This window comes from Cricetulus griseus (assembly GCF_003668045.3).
Source record: "Cricetulus griseus strain 17A/GY chromosome 1 unlocalized genomic scaffold, alternate assembly CriGri-PICRH-1.0 chr1_0, whole genome shotgun sequence".
NCBI lineage: Eukaryota > Metazoa > Chordata > Mammalia > Rodentia > Cricetidae > Cricetulus > Cricetulus griseus.
In genome coordinates this window covers 166,539,453-166,547,690 of record NW_023276806.1, presented here as the reverse complement: position 1 = coordinate 166,547,690, position 8,238 = coordinate 166,539,453, and the positions used below count along the sequence as shown (strand labels likewise).

Sequence of the window (8,238 nt, the reverse complement as noted above, 5' to 3'; positions counted from 1 at the left end):
TTTATTCCCCCTCGGCAATCCTGACCTCTCCTGAGCCCTACTCATGCCCAAGGTCCCTATCAGCCCACGATCTCTCTGGGCACATGGCTGCATAGAGTGGACCCACCCAGAAAGGAAGGAGCTCTCTGAGTCTGGAAATACTCTTCCTTCCCCCTCTGCTGTCCCAACCTCTCCTGAGTGAGGAGACTGCAAGGAGAGGTAAGACCATCTATATCTGCAAGCATTGAAGACTTGCCCCACAAACACCACCAGGTGACAAGAGGAGATAGAGAGACCCCACCTGCACCCACTGGAAGAAGAGATAGGAAGAAGACAGAATAAGAACACACTCAAAAGAAAGACCAATATGACACCACGAGAATGTAGGGACTCCACACCAGCAAGATCTGAAAAGCACAATACAGAAGAAGAAGAAGAAGAAGAAGAGGCAGACCAAAAAATCTACTTCATGAAGATGTTCCAGACCCTTAAAGAGGAATCAAGAAAATCTCCTAAAGAAATAGAAGAAAAACAAACAAAAAATTCAAGAAATAAGGGATTCTCATAAAGAATCTAAAGAAAGAACAACCAAACAAGGGAAGTCCAACAAATCTTTAACACAAAATATCCAGGGAATATGAGACACCATGAAAAGGCCAAATCTAAGAATAATAGGAATAGAAGAAGGTGAAGAAATACAGCTCAAAGGTACAGAAAACATATTCAACAGAATCATAGAAGAAAACTTCCCCAACCTACAGAAGAACATGCCTATGAATGTACAAGAAGATTACAGAACACCAAATAGACTGGACCACAAAAATGACTCCCCTAGCCACATAATAATCAAAACACCAAACTTACAGAATAAAGAGAAAATATTAAGAGCAGCAAAGGAAAAAGTCAAGTAACATATAAAGGCAGACCTATCAGAATCACATCTGACTTCTCAATGGAAACTTTGAAAGCCAGAAGGTCCTGGATAGAGGTCCTAAAACCACTGAGGGAACATGGATGCCAATCCAAACTATTGTACGCAGCAAAGCTTTCAATCACTATAGATGGAGAAAACAAGATATTCCATGACAAAACCAGATTTAAACAATACATATCCACAAATCTAGTACTACAGAAAGTCTTAGTGGGAAAACTCCAACTCAATGAAGATAACTATACTCACAAAAACATAAGCAATATGTAATCCAACATTACCAAATAGGGAACGAAACAGGAGGTTGAAATCCACACACAATGACACCACCAACAATAAATCCAAAACAAATAAGAACCAACAATCAATGGGACACTAATATCCCTCAATGTCAATGGTCTTAACCTGCCTATAAAATAATACAGGTTAACAGAATGGACATGAAGACAGAATCCATCCTTCTGCTGTATACAAGAAACATACCTCAACTTCAGAGACAGGTGCTACTGTTAGATATTGTTTAAATTAAAGATAAAGAAGAAGAGGAGGAAGGCACAAGATAAGACACAGGATGAGACATATTAGACATATTAACCAGTTTATTATAGGTCTGGCAAAGTAGGGAGACTGAGAGAGAAGAGACACAGGGTAAATGGCTGACCACAATGGCCAGTCACCATAGAGAGAGAGTGTGCACAGGGGGGAAAAGAGCAGAGAGAGAGAGAGAGTAGAGAAAATGAGAGGGAGTAGAGAGCAAATGTAGAGAGAACATAAATGCACAGGGATCTGTCTTTTAAAGGGGTCCACTGCACCTGCTTGCAGACTTAGTTCCCAATGAACCCTGGGTCGACAAGGGTACTGCCTGTTCTGTCAGGTAACAGGGGCAAACCAGCATAATGCCTGAACCTTTCAGTTGCCTCAGAGTAAAGGGTTATGAAAAGATTTTCCAATCAAATGAACCCAAGAAACAGGCTGATGTAGCAATCCTAATATCTAACAAATTAGACATTAAACTAAAATCAATCAAAAGAGATGAAGAAGTGCATTTCATACTAATCATAGGAAAAGTCCATCAAGATGAAGTCTCAATCCTGAACATCTATGCTCCAAATAAGAAGGCACCCACATTTGTAAAAGAAACTTTACTACAGTTAAAATTATACATAAAACCACACACACTTATAGTATGAGACTTAAACACCTGTCTTTCACCACTAGACAGGACCACCAGACAGAAACTTAACTAAGAAACAAATGATCTAACAGAGGTATGTCCCAATTGGGATTGACAGACATCTATAGAAGATTCCATATAAACACAAAAGAATATACCTTCTTCTCAATGTCACATGGAACCTTCTCTAAAATTGACCACATACTTGGCAATGTTGGAAACCTCCACAGATACAAAAAAATGAAATAACCCCCTGTATCTTATCAGAACCATGCTTTAAGATTAGAATTCAACAGCAATACAAATTGCAGAAAACCTACAAATACATGGAAATTTAATACCACCCAATTGCACCATTCCAGGATCGAAGAAGAAATAAAAAGTGTTGTCCCCTCGCTCCATATCTCTGCAATATTGTCCTTGAAGTCCTAGCTAGAGCAATATGACAACAAAAGGAGATCAAGGGGATACAAATTAGAAAGGAAGAAGTCAAACTTTCACTATTTGCATATGATATGATAGTCTACATACGTGACCCGAAAAACTCTACCAGGGTACTCCTACAGCTGATAAACACCTTCAGCAAAGTACCAGGATACAAAATTAACTCAAAAAAAAAAACAGTATCCCAACTATATACAGATAATAAACCGAATGAGAAAGAAATCAGAGAAACATCACCCTTCACAATATCCACAAACAACATAAAATATCTTGGGGTAACACTAACTAAAAATGTGAAAGACCTGTACAGCAAGAACTTTGAGTCTTTAAAGAAAGAAATTAAAGAAGATACCAGAAAATGGAAAGATCTCCATGCTCTTGGATAGGTAATATCAACATAGTAAAAATGTCAATCTTGCCAAAGACAATCGGTAGATTCAACACAATCCCCATCAATATCCCAACACAATTCTTCACAGACCTTGAAAGAACAATACTCAACTTTATATGGAAAAACAAAAAACCCAGGATAGCCAAAACAACCCTGTACAATAAAAGAACCTCTGGAGGCATCACCATTCCCTGACCTCGAGCTCTATTATAGAGCCTTAATCCTGAAAACAGCTTGGAATTGGTATAAAAATAGACAGGTAGACCATTAGTATATTGAATTAGTATATTGAAAATACTAATATTAACCCACACATCTATGAACACTGAATTTCAACAAAGATGATAAATCTATACAATGGAAAAAGCTAGTATCTTCAACTAATTGTGCTAGCACAACTGGATTCAGACATGCAGAGGTCTGCAGATAAATCCATATCTGTCACCATCCACAAAACTTAAGTCCAAATGGATCAAAGATATCAACATAAATCCAGCCATACTGAACCTTCTAGAAGAGAAAGTGGGAGATACCCTTGAACGTATTGGTACGGGAGACCACTTCCTGAACATAACACCAGTAGCACAGACACTGAGATCTACAATTAATAAATGGGACCTCCTGAAACTGAGAAGCTTCTGTAAGGCAAAGGACACAGTAAGACAAAACAACCTCCCACAGATTGGGAAAAGTTCTTCTCCAACCCCACATCTAACAGAGGGCTGATTTACAAAATATACAATGAACTCAAGAAGTTAGCCACCAAAAACACCAATCAATGAAATTAAAAAGTGGGGCACAGAACTAAATAGAGAATTCTCAACAGAAGAATCTAAAATGGCTGAGAGACATTTAAGAAAGTGCTCAAAATCCTTAAGCATAAGAGAAATGCAACTCAAAACAACTCTGAAATACCATCTTACACCATCCAGAATGGCTAAAATCAGATATATCAATGACAATATATGCTGAAGAGGATGTGGAGAAAAAGTAACATTCCTCCATTGCTGGTGGGAGTGCAAACTTGTAAGACCACTCTGGAAATCAGTATGGCAGTTGCTCTGGAAAATGGGATTCAGTCTACCTCAAGATCCAGCAATTCCTCTCTCGGGCATTTACCCAAATTATGAACATTATTACAACAAGGACATATGTTCAAGCATGTTCATAGCAGCACTATTTGTAATATCCAGAAACTGGAAGCAGCCTAGATGCCCCTCAACTGATGAATAGATAGAGAAAATGTGGTACATTTACACAATGGAGTACTACTCAGCAGAAAAAAAGCAAGGGAATCTTGAAATTCGCAGGCAAATGGATGGAACTAGAAAAAAACATCCTGAGTGAGGTAATCAAGTCACAAAAGACAAACATGGTATGTACTCACTCATATATGGATTTTAGACATAGAACATAGGATTACCAGCCTACAATCCTCTTCACCAAAGGAACTAGGAAACAAGAAGTACTCTAAGAGAAAAATGCATGGACCCCGGAGAATGGGAAAGGGCAGGATCTCCTAAGCTAATTGGGCACATGAGGGTAGGGGAGAGGGAGCTGGCAGAATGTGAAGGGGAGAAGAGGGCGGGAGAGGAGGAAATGGAGGAACAGAAAGGTTGAGTTGGAGGAAGAATAGAGGAGAGCAGGATGAGAGATATCAAAACAGAGGGAGACATTTTAGGTCCAAATAGAGATCTGGCACTAGGGAGATTTCCAGAGATCTACAAGGATAACACCAACAGATAATCTAGTCAGTGGTGGAGAGGATACCCTAAATGCCCTTCCCCTATAATGAGACTGATCACTACTTTATATGCCATCCTAGAGCCCTCATCCAATGGCTGATGGCAGCAGAGGAAGACACTCACTAATATACACTTAACTGAACTCTGGAACCCAGTTTCATAGAGGGAGAAATAAATATCAAGGGGGTTGGGACCAGGCTGGTGAATCCCACAGAGATAGCTGGCCTGAGCAAGGTGGAGCACATGGCCCCCAATCTGCTGTCTGGGAGGCCATCACTGGTCTGATCCAGACACCTGAATGTGGATGTCAATGAGGAGGCTTTGGCACCCTATGGGGCCTCTGGTAGTGGGTTAGTATTTTTCCCTGGTATAAGAAGGGACTTATACCAAGGGATGGGCTCTCACATGGGGGAAGGCCTAGGCCTGGCCTAGGATGAAGTAGAATTTGGGGAGCCCCTGTGGAGGGCCCTAGCCTCTTTGGGGAGCGGAGGGAGGAAGGGGGAGGGGACTGGTGGGGGCTGGGGTATCAGGGAGAATGGATTGACATGTGAAATTATAATTTTGTAAAAGAAATAATAATAAAAATGTAAAAAAAAAGAGAATGTTTCCCCTTAAAACTTCAATGTATCACAAATGTCATATATTGCTGGTCAATGTTACAACTTATTTTAGTCTGCACTGAAATCTTATGTAAAAGGAGAGAATCTGAGACCTTATGTAGTTTCCAACACTATATTGGAAAGTAATTGAGAAGAATGAAAATTATCTTCCTGCTTCTAAATTTTGTATAAACTGTAATTCTTTTCATATATTCCTTGTTTTGAGTCTCATTCATTTCTGGAAATTCATTTAGAGTCTAGGAACACCTTCATTAATTACAAAAAGAAGCAATAGCTACTCTGGCAAAACCTGCTCTTCCCTAGTGGAATGGACATTTTTCATTACTTCTTAATGGTTTGTTGAAAGGATTACCTGTCTATCATTTTTATATTGCTGACAGAAATAGCTTCAGAATAATTTCTTTTGAAAATATTTCTCCTTTGTAAAGCTTAAACTTAATATCTTGAAAAATTAAATTACTGTCCTTCTACATTGACTAATTGGTATGTATTTTAATAGGATAAATGTAGGAATAGATTGGGGTTTATTTTAAGAAAACATACATTATCATCTAAATTTATGAAATGGATACTTGCAGGAAATGACCCCACATTTGAATAATTATCTGAAGGAATATTTTCTCAGCAATACTAATGGATAAAATAAATTTATTTTTCTACACAGTTAACTGTAAATATAAATATCTACCAAAAAATGATTATGCAGAACTATAATTTCTGCAATAATTGAGTATTCAAGTTATCCTATGGAAATAAAATTAGAAAGAGAAAGTAAAATCAATGGAAGACAGAAACAAAGGCAAGCAACAAGGTATGTAAAATAAGATTGTTTTTAATTTAAATAAAAATCAATTAAGAAAAGACATACTGGAAACACAAATGAAATAAGAGTGGGCAGTTTTCCATGATCTCTTATATATGGAATACCATATGTGTTTCCCTTTGCTAATATAACCATATAACATGATTAAAAAGATTTTAACTTCTTCAATACTGAATTCAAGCAATAATCAAAAATATAAGCATATTCTGTCTACCTCCAGCTTAGGAAGTCTGGTTTTAAAAGTGTATTTGGTGGACTGGACACTAGAGGTGGGCTGGGGGCAGGACAGAGGGGGAACTTAAGGAAAGACATTTCTTGGTGGTGGATGCATTTTGGGGTTAGGAAGAAAAGTGGTGCCAAAGAAACTCCTAGGAATCCACAAGGATGACCCCAGCTAAGACTCCTAGCAATAGTGTAGAGGGTGTCTGAACTGGCCTTTTCCTGTAATCAGATTGGTGACTAGCTAATTGTCATCACAGAGCCTTCATCCAGTAACTGATAGAAGCAGATGCAGAGATCCACAGCCAAGCAATGGGCAGAGTCCTGTAGTCCTCCTGGAGAAAAAGAGAAACGATTGTATGAGCCAGGGGGTTCAAGTTCATGCTGGGGAATCCATAGAGACAAGTGACTTGAGCTCCTAGTAGTACTTTGACTCTGCACCAACAGTCAGGGAGCCTGCATGGGACTAACAGTTGTGTAGCTTGGTCTGTTTGTAAGGCTCCTAGCAGTAAGATAAGGACCTGTCCCTGAGCTTAGCTCACCATGCTGTTTCCCCATGCTGGATTACCTTTCCAAGCATTTACGCAGGGGGAGGAGTTCAGTCCTACCTCAGCTTGATGTGGCATGCTTTGTTCAAGCCAATGGTAGGTGTGCCCTTCTCTGAATGGAGATGGAGAACGGGTGGGTGGAGAGGGGGATAGATGTGAGTTGGGGGAGGTGGAGGGATCAGGAGGAGAGGAGGGAGGGGAAACCATGGCTAGTATGTAAAATAAATGAAAAACCATGTTAATAAAATGAAATAAAAATGTATTTAAATATTGGTTTGTGAGGAAACTATAGCTGGGAAATTTACCACAGATTTATGATGTTGTGGAAGGTATTTTTATCCAATATTTAAAATCTTTAATTCAAGAACAGTATGATTTTTTATCTTTCCTATTGGTATCAGTGTTATTGTTCCATAGGATGTAAGGAGCATATTTTTGTATTTGTTTATCTGCAAATATCCTAAGTAGGCCAATTAAAAATAAAGAATTTATGATGACTGGGCCATTGGCTCAGCAGTCAAAGGTACTTACTTGTTGCTTTTGCAGAGGACTGAAGTTCATTTATCAGCACCCACCAGGTTTCTCACAATGATTGGAACTCCAGTTCATGAGATTAACATCCTCTTCTGACTTACTCAGGTACCAGAGCCACATGTTGATAGGAGATGTCATTCTGTAAATATGTTCATCTTACTGGTTGATGAATAAAATACTGTACCCAATAGGGCAACAAGATAGGTAGATCTAGGAGATAAGAAGAATTCTGAGAGGTGTAGGAAGAGCACAATCACCATGGAGGATGCCAGAGGAGTTACAGGCCTCCGGACCTTTCTCCAGTAACATAAGACCACGATGAAATACTTAGATTAATAGAAATGGGTTAGTAATTAAGAAGAGGTAGCCAATAATAAACCCTAGCTATTGGCTAATAGTTTCATAATTAATATAAGTCTCTGAGTGTTCATTTGTGGCTGAAGTAGTTGTGGGGCCAGGCTGGCGGGAAAGAATTATCCTAACAACACATGATGCATGTACCCACATGAGGACAAAAGGCTCAGACACATGAAGTAGAATAAAAATTAATAATCACTGGGTGTATCAGCCACATATTAGAGCAGGCTTCATGCCCAGAAGTAATCCACCAACACAAAAGTAATTACTCCCACCAGCAATGGAGGAGAGTTCGTCTTTCTCCACATCCTCTCCAGCATAGACTGTCATTGATGTTATTGATTTTAGCCAATCTGACAGGAGTAAGATGGTATCTCAGAATTGTTTTGATTTGCATTTCCCTGATGTCTAAGGATGTTGAACACTTCCTCAAGTGTCTTTTAACCATTTTGGATTTCTCTGTTGAGAATTCT

General features: G+C 38.9%; 1 long non-coding RNA gene across 1 annotated transcript; it reads right to left on the bottom strand.

Moving 5' to 3' along the window:
• Nucleotides 1–6,100: 6,100 nt before the first annotated feature.
• Nucleotides 6,101–7,541, bottom strand: LOC118239450. Its single transcript, XR_004771593.1, has 2 exons — nt 7,406–7,541; nt 6,101–6,661 (listed from the first exon to the last, which is right to left on the bottom strand). It is a non-coding gene; the product is annotated as an uncharacterized LOC118239450 (long non-coding RNA).
• Between the last annotated feature and the right edge of the window lie 697 nt (nt 7,542–8,238).